Below are 14,739 nucleotides of genomic sequence, written 5' to 3' on the forward strand. Positions count from 1 at the left end.
ATTAATCCAGGGCAAGTCCATTTTGAAAGAAAGAAAGAGAAAGGAGATGTATAAAGGGCAAGGGCTGGCCTTAGCAGAACCTCACAGCAGGGACATAGCCTGACACACTGCAGAGAGGTCTTCCAAGGAAACAGAGCAAAATTGTCTTCGGTATTAAATTCCCCAATGACTGCCATTCCCTTAGCCTCCTCTTCCTTCCACCAGCCCCAGGACCTCTATCTCATGAACCCTGACTTGGACTTTCTTAACTCACTATCTATTCTGCAGACTTTCTCCTACAAATCTTCAACACCCCCCCACCCCCCCACCCAGCTGTTAAACAAGGAAAACCCCCAAAGCCAGCCTTATTCAGACATGGATGGCTGCCAGGGAGACGGGGTGACTTTACAGGTGACGAAGAAGGGCTACCAGCTCAGCATCACAGAGATGAGGCACACCCTTCAGGCTCGTAGCAAGCTGCCAATTTCCCTCTTTAAAGGTAAAACATGGAAGCCCAGCTTGACTGACTTGAAACTCAGAAGCCCAGAGAAATCTGGCTCTTTCCTTCTCTGCCTCACACTGTGTGCACACCTATTTTCTCTCTGAGTTATTCTGAAAGAACCCCCGGAGCCTGGGGTCCAGGGCAGAGGCGCAATAAAGGCTTAATGAAATAGGGAAGACCTGAAAAAGAACCGGGCTTTCTGGATGATGGGAACAGACAAGGCCACCCCTCCGTCCCCTCACCTTCAAGCTCCCTCTGGGGTTCATCCTCCAAGGAAATCAGTCGTGGGACAGAGGTACAGAAATTGTAAGAATTTTCCTCAGTGCTCTGAAAACACCCAGGTCATCCCCTCCTTCTAGAATTTCTGAAGGGTCTCCCGTCTAGTTTTTTCCATACTTCTCTGAGATGTGATTCTCAAGTTTCAATTACTAGGTTTGTTTCTGGAAGCAATACTCTGAATGTTAAAAATTGATGCGGTGTAAACACAGAGCATCAGAGCAGGCCCTGTCTTTGCAGCTGCAGGTCATGGGGAGGGAAGGGGAATGGGTGGGCAGGTTCTGCTCAAGAGCCCTGAGGCAGCAGCCACTTGCCTCCCAATGGAAAAATATCCAATATTTAATGTGGGACCTGTCATACCAGTGCTTACCAACTGAATACTGGCTCTATTAACAAGTCTTTCTTGGCTCAAATAAATGTGGAGTCAGAGGTCTGGGTTGGAATCCTTGATCCTTCACTAGCAGATGTAGTCATGAGCTTAGGTAAGTTATCTAACTCTTTGACCCTTAGTTTCCGCATCTTTAAGACTGGAATAAAAAATTTAAAAAAAAGACTGGAATAAGTCATCTCTTAGTTCTTTTTGGCATTTACAAAGACAATATATGTAAAGTGCCTCTCAACTCAAATTGTGCTCACATAGAATTCAAGATCATATCGCTAGAGAGTGTGGCCTAGGAAAAGGACAGTAGATGTGACTGCTGGTAAGTGGCATGTAGTATTAAGTGGCTGGTGTGTGCCAGGTCCTATGCTGGTGTGATATACCTTTTAGCCAATTCATTCTTACCCAGACCCTATAAATTGGGAATTTCTATCTTCATCGAGGTCCATTTTTTGTTGCAAATGATAACAATAGCTGATATTTATTGAGCGCTATCTAGAAATCTATAAGGAGTTATTGTTACTTACTTCATTTTGCAAATGGGGAAGCTGTGATTCACAAAGAATAATTAATGTGAACAGTAACTGAATTGATGTGTACAGGCTGTGAGGACTTCCACTGAAGTCAGAGACCTTGGTTTAAACCGCAGCCCTGAAGGAGTTACCAAATCTCTCTAAGCCTCAGCCTCCTCATGTGTGAAAAGAATTTAAAGGGTGGTGATTACCCACACAGGGAAAGCGAGGGTGACATACAGATCCATGGGCAGGATTAAGGGAAAACTATGAGGGACGATGAAGCCTGTGGTTAGGAGGGATGAGGTGGGAAATTGCTAGCAACTAACCTAGATCTAAAGAGCCAGAGGAAAGAGTGGGCAAGAATTCTGTGAGAGCTGAGCTTTCCACTGTTATTAGAGATAGAGCTATGGAGGAGACCAGAGATGGAGGGTATAGGAATGCAAACACTGCTAACCCGTGGCCTGGCAGGGAGGAAGCCAAGAGAAGAGACACCCTAACCTCACTCGCCTCATGCATTCTGGCCTCCTGCGGTATCTCTCATCACTGACCCCACCCAACTGGAAGCTACAGGGTAAGGAGTCAGTTGGGCACATTACTGGTCACAGACAGGGTGGAGGAATACACACATTAATGGAGAGTGGATCTGGAAGTGCAAAGGGAAGACCCAGCATGGCTACCTTACTCTACAGACACAGAATTGGTATTGTATTAGTTAGGGTTCTCCAGAGAAAAACAATCGAGAGGTGGTGAGAGGAAGGGAGGGAGATGCTGACAACACTAGAAAAACTTCTAGATCTATATAGCTGTGCCCTCTGAAGCCTCCTCATCCTGACCCCCAGGGCTCACCATCTTTTCCCTCCCACTCAGCACTTGTAGATCATTTAGTGATGCACAAACTAAATAATTCACAGTGTTTTCAAAGTGTATCCTGAGTATATCCTATCATAACAAATATCATGCAACTGATTTTTGTCCCCAAAGAAGTGTTGAGCCCCCAGATTATAACTCATTTATTTAGATAATATTTGATACCAAAAATTCCAGCCAAGCATAATAAGTTTGATGGGTCTTATCAAAATATCAGGCTCTGCTCTAAATTTCCACTTGTCCATTCATTCAATAAACATTCATTGATAACTTCTAGGCATCAAGTCCTGTTCTCCAAGATAGAGATTCAAAGGTGCACAACATAAGATTTCTGCTGTCAATAAGGTTTATATCTTAGCTGGGAGGAGATGACACTTGTACCTAAACATGAATAACGAAGACAATTAAAACAGGCAAGTGTAGTAGGGCATGACAGGGTAGATCCAAGTAAGAATGCATGGTCAGAGAGGCTACTCTGAGAAGTTGACACTTGGGCTGAGATCTGAATAATGAGAAACAGGCAGCCTTGCTAAGATCAGGGCAAGAGTCATCTGGACAGAGAAACAGCCAGACAGCAGGTGCAGAGGCTCCAAGGCAAGAATGTTTGTCATTTTCAGGATCCAAAAAGTTGGCTAGTATGGCTGAAATACAGCGGGTAGGGTGGTGGTTGTTTGAAATGAAGTCAAAGAATTAATCAGGAGCCAGACCACGGAGGCTTCCTGTCTACAGTAAGGAATCTGGGATTCATTCCAAGTGTGATTGGAAGTCATTGGATGGCTTCAATAAGGGAAGTGACATAATCTAATTTACATGTTTAAAAGATCTCTCTGGCTGCTTTTTTAAAGAGTGGAATCAGGTGGAGTGGGAAGAAGAGATAACAGAGAAAAAGCTAGAACACCTGTTAGGAGGCTAGCTCAGAGACATCCAGAAAAGAAGCAAGAGCAGTGACCAGGAGGAATCTGCATCAGACTCCTTGCTGTATCACTTCACTTTTTTCCTTTTTTTTTCACTTTTTTCTTGAGACATAACTATAGTGATTTAAGGGCTTCTCAGGTACTCCCAGAGAGTCTGTGGCTCAGTCAGTCAAGAGTCTGCCTACAAGGCAGGAGACCTGGGTTCAATAGCTTGGTCATGAAGATTCCCTGGAGAAGGAAATGGGAACTCACTCCAGTATTCTTGCCTGGAGAATCCCATGGACAGAGGAGCCTAGTGGGCTATAGTCCAAGGTGTCACAAAGAGTCAGACACGACTGAAGCAACTTAGCATGCAGCATGCAGAGTGCTTTAGACTAAGGAGGCGATAGTGGAGAAGAGAATAAGATGGCTTTAGGATATAAAAGAGTTGGAGGTAGAATCAAAATGACTTGCTAATGGACAGGTTATAAAAGATAAGAAATCAAGATATGAAGGCTAATACCTAGATTTTTGGCTTAAGCACCTGTATGGATGGTGATGTTGATGGCATAAATTGATGAGATGAAAAATTCCATGGATAAACATCTTTAATAAGGAATCATAAATTGTTTCAGCCATACTAACATCTCGTTATGTTGCCTGTGACCTGTTTTTAAATATTTCTTCATTTAAATATCTATGTCATGTATGAATTTGTGTATACACACACACACACACACACACACACACACGCACTAATTTAAGCTACACTCTAGGGATGGTTAGTGGTCCTAATTGAGAATTTGACTTTCCAGTGCATTTGAATAACATTCTATCAAAAATTCTACTCTCCAGACGTCACCACTATGAGTGCTTCAGCTATCGTTATTTCTAACCAACCTCAAGTCTTTGGTTAATTAGCATAAAGAATTCTATAAATGGGGTTTTACTGGTGAAATTAGTTGAAACTGATGAAATCACTGAAAATAAATATATATGCATTAATTCAAATGTTCTTGAAACACTGTCTAGACTTTCATGAACAGGATACAATAATCTAGAGTCTATTATTGTAGCCTGTACTCTTATGAACGGGGCCTAAGTCTTGATCTCTAATGGTACTGTATTTGACCACTGGTTCTAAGGATTCCGAATGTCAGTGCCAACTATAAGGGTAGTTTCCTTCTCCAGGGCATCTTCCCAACCCAGAGATCAAACTCACATCTCCTGCATTGGCAGGAGGATCCTTTACTGCTGAGCCACCAGGGAAGCCCCAAGTATAAGGGTAAGGATCTAGAATATTGTTGGATCTGATTCAAATGAGCATTTCATGAAAGTGCAGTTGAATCACCTGAAAGGACAGAGAACTGGAACTTCATCAAAAATTTTAAACACCAGCTTAGATCCAGAACAAGACAGGAAGGTCTGCTGTAACCATTTTTATTCAGCATTGTACTAGAGATTCTAGCCGGGGAAATCAGGCAAGAAACTGGAATAAAAAGTATCCAGATCAAAAAGCAGGAAATAAAACTATCTCTATTTGCAGATGGCACAACGTTGTATGTAGAAAATCCTAAGGAAACCATTGAAAAAAACTGTTAGTACTAATAAATGAATTCAACAAGTTTGTCGAATACAAGATCAATATACAATGATGATCAATATACAATATTGATATCAATATACAATATGATCAATGATCAATATACAATACACAATCAATATACAAAAAGCAATGTATTTTTATTTACATGCAGTGAACAATCCAAAACTAAAATTAAGAAAAAAATTCAATTTATAATAATATAAAAAAGAATAAAATACTTAGGAATAAGTTTAACAATAGAATTCAAAACTTACAGTCTGAAAACTCCAAAATACTATTGAAAGAAGTGAAAGAACACCTAAATAAATGGAAAGACAACTCATTTCGTGGATCAGAAGACTTAATATTGTTGAGATGGAAATACTCCCCAAAGCGATCCGCAAATTTAATGCAATCCCTATCGAAATCCCAACTGATGTCTGACCCTAAAATTGACATTCAAATGCAAGAGTCCCAGAACAGCCCAAACAATCTTGGAAATTAAGACCAAACTTGGAAAACAAAGTCACATGTTCTGACTTGGGGAAGGAAGAATATTATGGGGCTATGGAATGCCCCTTCTACACTTGCGGTCATGGATTTTAAGTGATTCCAGTTGATGTGGCCATGTGTTTACACAAACATCCAGGCAAGAAAGGGAAGGAAGTGAAGGGTGTTTGTATAAGGGAATGTTAAAGATAACTGAGACGAAAACAAACAAAAAAATTGAACGATGAGTATGATTAGTAAATAGTTTACAGGTAAATATTTGACTGTCCTTTATCTGTTAAATCTTGTCCCTATGCTTTTGGGGGGGGGGGTCTACATTAGAACAGAGAAGGCAATGGCACCCCACTCCAGTACTCTTGCCTGGAAAATTCCATGGACAGAGGAGACTGGTGGGCTGCAGTCCATGGGGTCGCTGGGAGTCGGACATGACTGAGCAACTTCACTTTCACTTTTCACTTTCATGCATTGGAGAAGGAAATGGCAACCCACTCCAGTGTTCTTGCCTGGAGAATCCCAGGGACGGGGGAGCCTGGTGGGCTGCCGTCTATGGGGTCGCACAGAGTCGGACACGACTGAAGCGACTTAGTAGCAGCAGCTGCATTAGAAAAATAATTATCCATATTACTCATTAATCCAGGCTGAATATAACAGCATCTCCAACAATAATCCTGCTCTTTCTCTCTCACCTTTCATTCTTTACCTGTCCTACTCTCAGGTAGGATTTTTAAATATCTTCTAATCAAACGGTGCCTTGCCCAATGCTGCTATCAGATCCGGTTCAAGAGTATGCCCTCTCCCTGCCATATGTCAGACATGAGTCTTATCCAAGTCTTATTGTCCCCTCCAAAAACCATCTCAGTCTCTGTGCTTATATGTCAGAGTCATACTCTTTGGAAGCCATACTCTAGACACCTGGTAGTTAGGTGAATATTGTGCTTGACCCCTCACCTCCTGATTTCTCCTCAGCATTACAGGGGCCCTCCTCTTCCCCTATTTTCCTAGGACACAATGGGTTTTCCACAGTATCTAAATTTATCTTGTTTATTTTTTGTTTCTCTCCAAATTCCCATTTCAGTTTCTATCAATTTCAGTTTCCAACTTCTTGATGATATCTTTGAGTCCTCCATCAAATGCAAGTGACTTTAAATGAATGCCAATAGTTTGGAGAAGAAGACAAGAAATGCCATGAATATATACAATCCATGACATCCTGTGGTAGAGGCAAGCAAATTTGTAACTTCTGATTCTGTGTTTAGCAGATGACTGAACATGCAAGGACTATTAACTATAGAACCCAAGTATAAACCAAGCTATACTGACTAAAGAGGCTAACTAAAAAATAGATTATATATATACATATATATATATACACGTGTATATACTTTTGATTACATGAAAAGATGTTTCTTCACAGAGATTTTGAAAAAAAAAAAAGCTCCTCAACCACATGAAATAAAATCCTCATGCTGTAATAAAATATTGCAAATGAATATGCTGTCACTGAAATATAGAAAATAAAAGAAAACCAAAAATTCCATTAAATCTGCAGCTACATTCATACTCAATCACACGCGAGCATCAGTTAGATTTTGGAAAATTCTCTGGCTTATTTCTTTTGATTTTATTTTGGCTCCCATGTCTTTTCTTAATGTTCAGAAGCTTTTTATAAATAACAGTTCCCTTTGCTAAGCATTGAATATGTAGTGGGTCATTCTGCATTTTAATCTGTCACACTAAACACCCACTGAAGAATCTGAGCTAGTCATTTTATCCCCAAGTCTCAGCTCTACATTAACACCATCTTATTATATACTCTTACCATTAGTTAAATAAAATAAGAAGCCAACATTAAGAGATAAAAAAAAAAAGAAAAAAAAAAAAGAAGTACATTTTTATCAATAATGTTTTAAAAATATTATTTGCAATGTAGAACGATCACACAGCTGCCCTCACATGTAGGTGATTGCTGCTTGGTCAATTTGGTTATGGTTACACTGCAGGTGTTCAATAAATAGTTGCACAATTGATTTTTCCCTTTTCTCTCCTATTACTTGATGCCTAAAATTTCTTTAACAAGACAAATTGTTTAACTGTAGACAGGGCTTCAAAATCTGAGTACCTCTTGAGATGTTAAACATTGACTTAAGTGCATACCAAGGTATAAATGACTTTTTGCTAAATTAGATATGGTTAGGCAGGAGAGAGCACTGAATTTGGAGCTTGGGGTGGTGTAATTTGGGGTGGGGTGCCTCATTCTTGCCATATTGATGATCTTTCCAAGGCCGACTCTATTTTGTAGGTACGTATTTGAATTGTGACTTGTTCTCAAAAAGTACTTACAAAATTTTGTACATCCAAAATCACCACCAGGAAAAATTTTAAGTAAATAAAGTGGAAAAAATATGGACTATGATACACATGTGAACAAAGAGTTTACATCAACAGGAAAAGACAATCTTCCTAACTGATAAATAAACATAAGGCATAATGAGGCAAAAATAATAAAAACGTTCAATATTAATAAGGATTCAAGGACTGTAAATTTCAGACAAAATGTAAAGTTAGTATATCCTTTCCTAAGGATAATCAAGCATTAAGTATTTATAAAATGCCTCATGAATATTCTTTTTTAACCCACTAATCCCACTTGTGGATTCTTAAGGAAGTACTCAAAATGTGCATAAAGATTTATGTTCAAGGAGGATCATTTCAAAACTTTTTTTAATGACTCTTAAATTGAAAAGCTAAAATTTCCAAAATAAAAAATCAATAATTTTCCAAAAATAGAAAAGCAATAATTATGAGAAAAAATTTTTGTAGCCAATGAGCATGATTTCACAGAAGAATATTAACATGAGAAAATGCTTCTGCTATATTGTATGCTACAGATTGCATGTACAACACTTTTCTAGTTATATATAAAAAGAATCTGAAAGGATATGGACAATGTTGTGGTTATATCTGGTTGATAGAATTCCAGGTGATTTTATTATCTCCTTTGTGTTCTAATTTTCACAATTTCTATAGTAAATGTGTTACTTTTATAATAAAAAAAAATAGCAAGAAATTTCCTGGAAAAAAATTTTCACCAAAATCCCCAAATGACTAGCCTCAACCTTGGAGGTCTTTTGGACAGTTTGCTCCAGGAGCTAGTTGGTTCCAAACCCAATACTATTTTAACTCCTGCAATGGAAGGCCCACATTTTATTGGCCAGGGACATTAAGTAGGGCCAGATGGCTTGCCCATTGGAGGAATATTCTCAACCTGGGTGCCCATCAGAACTGCCTGCAGTGCTTTAAAAATGCATGTGCTCAGGCTTCACCATGTGAGATGCTATAGATATGAAGTTGATAGAGCTTGGGAATCTTGTGTGTGAGTGGGGGAGGTGGTGCGGGGAGAGATTTTTCTAAAATTTACTGCCATTTGTGACAAGACTTGTTTTTTATGCAAACAACATATTTCTATCTTAAATTAAGAATGCACCTAGGAAATAATTTTCTCCTGTAGATATTTAGCACGAGAAATAGGGCTAAGACAAATTGATTATTCTAAAATATAGTTATTATTTGGGGAAGATGTTTCTTCTGCTTTGTAAACAACTATACCATACAACGCTTTGTCACTTAGCTACCTTGTCATACAGTATATAAGGGAGGACAAATACCTAATTAGCATGCTCACTGAGAGGCATTTATTTTACATGTATATGTCACAGAGAGTTTATGGTGCATTGGCCAAAATAAACATACTTTTATAACTGCCTCAAAATTCTAAGCCAAAGCTATTTTGATGATACCACATAAAAGAAACAGTAGGATCTTGACTGTACCCTGAAGAGGATTCAGAACTCTTTCCTGCAGAAAATCTCAAGAGTCTTTACTTAAGGGAGGAGGTGGGATGGTCTTCTATGTAAGCATGTTCTTCTAACATTAATAGGTTCCCTAGCTTCAACAAAAGGAGTTAATCCTGTCCTTAGAATTAATGGCTAAGACACAAGGCTTCATGGGCAACCAACTATATAGACCAGATGCACTACAAGGAGTTGTCATAAAATAAAATCCAAGTTCACTGCAGTGCAATATTTTTTCAAAAGGTCAGTTAGACAAACAGTATTTGGATGAAATGGCTTAAATGTCACATTTAGATATTATTTTAAAAACATCCTTGGATCAAGAGAGACATGTAGAGACATATACCTTTCAGATTTTTTGCACCAAATATGGCTTAGAGGAACACCAGCAACTTATATTGAGAATCTCTATGAGGAACAACCTTATAAATGTGTTTCTATACCTATTTTTATGGACATTCCTTTTTTTCTTAAAGTATTTTTGTTTCAACAGTATAATTTATAAAGACAACATATATTCACTGAGTAAAATTCAAATAATATAACGCAAATTATTAAAAAAAAAAAAAACCTAACCAACTCTACCACTATTATTTGCCCTTTAGATATATATCTAAGATATATACAGATATGTTTTTATATCAATACTTTTATATGTATTTATATCTAATCAGTTCAGTTCAGTTCAGTCACTCAGTCGTGTCCGACTCTTTGCGACCCCATGAATCACAGCATGCCAGGCCTCCCTGTCCATCACCAACTCCCGGAATTTACCCAAACCCATGTCCATCGAGTTGGTGATGCCATCCAACCATCTCATCCTCTGTCATCCCCTTCTCCTCCTGCCCCCAATCCTTCCCAGCATTAGGGTCTTTTCCAATGAGTCAACTCTTTGCATGAGGTGGCCAAAGTAGTGGAGGTTCAGCTTCAACATCAGTCCTTCCAATGAACAACCAGGACTGATTTCCTTTAGGATGGACTGGTTGGATCTTCTTGCAGTACAAGGGACTCTCAAGAGTCTTCTCCAACACCACAGTTCAAAAGCATCAATTCTTCAGCGCTCAGCTTTCTTTATAGTATAACTCTCACATCCATACATGACCACTAGAAAAACCATGGCCTTGACTAGACGGATCTTTGTTGGCAGAGTAATGTCTCTGCTTTTAAATATGCTATCTAGGGTGGCCATAACCTTCCTTCCAAGGAGTAAGAGTCTTTTAATTTCAATGGCTGCAATCACCATCAGCAGTGATTTTGGAGCCCAAAAAAATAAAGTCTGACACTGTTTCCCCTGTTTCCCCATCTATTTGCCATGAAGTGATGGGACCAGATGCCATGATCTTAGTTTTCTGAATGTTGAGCCTTAAGCCAATTTTTTCACTCTCCTCTTTCACTTTCATCAAGAGGCTCTTTAGTTCTTCTTTGCTTTCTGCCATAAGGGTGTCATCTGCATATCTGAGGTTATTGATATTTCTCCCAGCAATCTTGATTCCAGCTTGTGTTTCTTCCAGCCCAGCGTTTCTCATGATGTACTCTGCATATAAGTTAAATAAGCAGGGTGACAATATACAGCCTTGACATACTCCTTTTCCTATTTGGAACCAGTCTGTTGTTCCATGTCCAGTTCTAATTGTTGCTTCCTGACCTGCATACAGGTTTCTCAAGAGACAGGTCAGAGGGTCTGGTATTCCCATCTCTTTCAGAATTTTCCACAGTTTATTGTGATTCACACAGTCAAAAGTTTTGGCATAGTCAATAAAGCAGAAATAGATGTTTCTCTGGAACTCTCTTGCTTTTTTGATGATCCAGTGGATGTTGGCAATTTGATCTCTGGTTCCTCTGCCTTTTCTAAAACCAGCTTGAACATCTGGAAGTTCATGGTTCACGTATTGCTGAAGCCTGGCTTGGAGAATTTTGAGCATTACTTTACTAGCATGTGAGATGAGTGCAATTGTGTGGTAGTTTGAGCATTCTTTGGCATTGCTTTTCTTTGGGATTGGAATGAAAACTGACCTTTTCCAGTCCTGTAGCCACTGCTGAGTTTTCCAGATTTGCTGGCATATCGAGTGCATCACTTTCACAGCATCATCTTTTAGGATATGAAATAACTCAACTGTAATTCCATCACCTCCACTAGCTTTGTTCATAGTGATGCTTTAAGGCCCACTTGACTTCACATTCCAGGATGTCTGGCTCTAGGTGAGTGATCACACCATCGTGGTTATCTGGGTCATGAAGATCTTTTTTGTACAGTCCTTCTGTGTATTCTTGCCACCTCTTCTTAATATCTTCTGCTTCTGTTAGGTCCATATCATTTCTATCCTTTATCGAGCCCATCTTTGCATGAAATGTTCCCTTGGTATCTCTAATTTTCTTGAAGAGATCTCTGGTCTTTCCCATTCTGTTGTTTTCCTCTATTTCTTTGCATTGATTGCTGAGGAAGGCTTCTTATCTCTCCTTGCTATTCTTTGGAACTCCGCATTCAGATGGGAATATATCTTTCCTTTTCTCCTTTGCTTTTTGCTTCTCTTCTTTTCCCAGCTATTTATAAGGCCTCCTCAGACAGCCATTTTGCTTTTTTGCATTTCTTTTCCATGGGGATGGTCTTGATCCCTGTCTCCTGTACAATGTCATGAACCTCTGTCCATAGTTCATCAGGCAGTCTGTCTATCAGATCTAGTCCCTTAAATCTATTTGTCACTTCCACTGTATAATCATATCTAATACATACAGATAATATAGCTAATATACATAGATGGATGTACTACACATAAATAGGGTCTTATTATATAGTCAGCCTTCCAATGATTTCCCGTCTGCAGAGTCAACCAACTGTGGATCAAAATTTCCATCCATGGTTGGTTGAATCCTAGGAAGGAAAACCACTGGATATGGAAAACCAACTGCATTCATTGTACTACACAATTTTATATAAGGAACTTGAGCATCTACAGATTTTGGTTACACACAGGGGCTCCTGGAACCAATCTTCTGTGGATAGTGAGAGATGACTGCAGCATACTATTATCACACTTTTTTTTTTCATTTAAATATATCAAAGAATATCAATGCACAACAACCTTCTCAGTGACAACCTTCTCAGTTTCTATTCTATAAGTGTATCAAATTTATTGAGTAAGTATCTTGTTGATGTATTACTAAATGATTCAATTTTTTCACATTAATATAAATGGTACCATATTGAACATCCTTGCATGTACTTGATCTTTGTGCAATTATCTGATTATCTCTTTAGGATGGATTTCTAAAAGTGATATTTCTGAAATCACACTTTCTGATTTCAGGAAGAGAGAAGAGTGATGACATGGAAGGTGGAAGATGGAATCCCCTTCAAGGTACTATTGTTTCACTTATGTAGCATTACAAAATAGCTTTTTGGCTTAGAAGACACTTATTGATTAATATGTCTAAATTGACTTTCTAAAAATATTATCCAAACATAACCTTTCCTACCACCAGTCCTAAGCGGACCATTTCCTCCACCTACTCCCACCATTTTGTCAAGTTTCTTTTCATTTTTTTCATACCAATAAATGAATAAATTTTCAAATGTATACTGGCAACTCATATTTCTTTATTAATTGTTCTTTCATGTCTTTAGTCCATTTCTCTACAGAAATGTTTGTTCTTCTCTTAACGATTCACAAGACCCAGTATATATAGTGGAGCTTGTAACACTTTGCCATACATGTTAACAGATTTTTCATTACTGTTGTTCTTGCTGTTGGTTTCTGCATTTAATAGTTTATCATTTGCTGACTGGAGGAAAAAATGATGAACACAATATGCCACTCACTTTATAAAATGCAATTTCCCCCTTATCCCTGAAGACCTAACTTGAATCCCACATCTTTTCCCAACATCTTTTCCTTACCCATCCTAACATGATCTCTGTCTCTGTCTAACTTCTAACTGATTGTCTGTACAACTTATTTGGCAATTTATTCTACAATGCCTGGTGACACACCTAAGTACTGTCAGTCACTCTCAAGGCTTATTTGTACTATTTGTACTCCTTAACAGGAGTTAATTATTAACTCCATACTCTCAAACCTGGTCTCAATAATAAAACAAGTGCTTATGTAAAGCAATGAATTGGTAAGGGGGGAAGAAATAGATGACAGAAGTCACCTCAAATTTTCCAGGCTTGAGGAAAGGCTCAGCCAGACAGGTTATGTAGTTCTACTGTACTTCTTGCCTCAACATTCTGACCCAAAGTAAAGCTCATTCCAATCACGTCAACTCCTGAGATACAGTCTTTTCTTTATTGCAAGAGCACCCATATTTCCTAGTTTACCTAAAACATTTCCAGTTTGCTTTACTTATTTCTGAAAAGTTCCCACTTCTCACCTCCAAAAGGGAAAAGGATGGAAAGTTACATGCTTACCTTGTCTGCTGCTGCTTTCAGTTTCCTATTTATTTCTTAAGCTAAAAATCTACCACACAATTTAAAAGACTTGGTAGGTGAAGATCGAAATTTCCAAGCAGGATGCAAATTTTGGCCCCTTCTTCTTGGTTTAATTAGTTAAATTTATATGTGAGCCTAACCTTGAAAGATTAAAGGAAACATTTAATGTGCAGATAAAAACATTTGCTATTTATATGAGGTTTTTAAAAGGCCATAAAGTGGAGTCTTTTATAGTGTTCATGTTTTCTTCAACTAAATTGAGAACTTTTTGGAGTACCATTATTCTTACTTTTTTGTACCTTTTCATCATAGCACTTAAAACAGTACTCTGTACTAAGTGGGCATGCAATAAATACTACTGTGAAACCACTGGGGGCCTGGAGATTTTAATTTGCTTTTTGATTAAGGGTGTCCTTCCTCTTGACTCCTACTATGTCATCACAGACATATGAGGGGGTAATAGTGATAGAGTGCTAAATGGGAAGTGGTATCACAAGAACCCAGTTGAATTAGAGGATTCCCCTTTATGTCTTTGGCTCAGTTGTCCATGGATAGAGCTCATCTGAATCAGATGTGTCTGAAAATTCAATTACTGCAAATGGAAACATCTGGATCCCTTTTTCTTCCTTTAATCCTTTGTCCTGGTGACTCTGCCAGACAGTCCATATCCCTTGTTGGTTTGGAAGGAAATATATAAGGGCATAGTTAGAAGTGGGGGGTAGCTGATGGAAATGTGTCCTTGTTTTTTCAGCCTATGTGGTCACTTTCCTTCTCTAGCTATTAGAATCACAGATTTTTATCAGAGTGAGAAGAAATGTTTGTGTAACTCCATCTTTTATAGTAGAATGAATTTCTACCCAGCAAAATTAATGAGCTACTCAAAAATACATATGCAATGATAGCAGAGCTGTGCTAGAATTTTTTCTTTTTTGATTCTCAATCTAGAGCACTTT

The sequence above is a fragment of the Giraffa tippelskirchi genome, chromosome 10 (assembly GCF_054371585.1).
Source record: "Giraffa tippelskirchi isolate mGirTip1 chromosome 10, T2T-mGirTip1v1.2.pri, whole genome shotgun sequence".
In the NCBI taxonomy this organism is placed as follows: domain Eukaryota; kingdom Metazoa; phylum Chordata; class Mammalia; order Artiodactyla; family Giraffidae; genus Giraffa; species Giraffa tippelskirchi.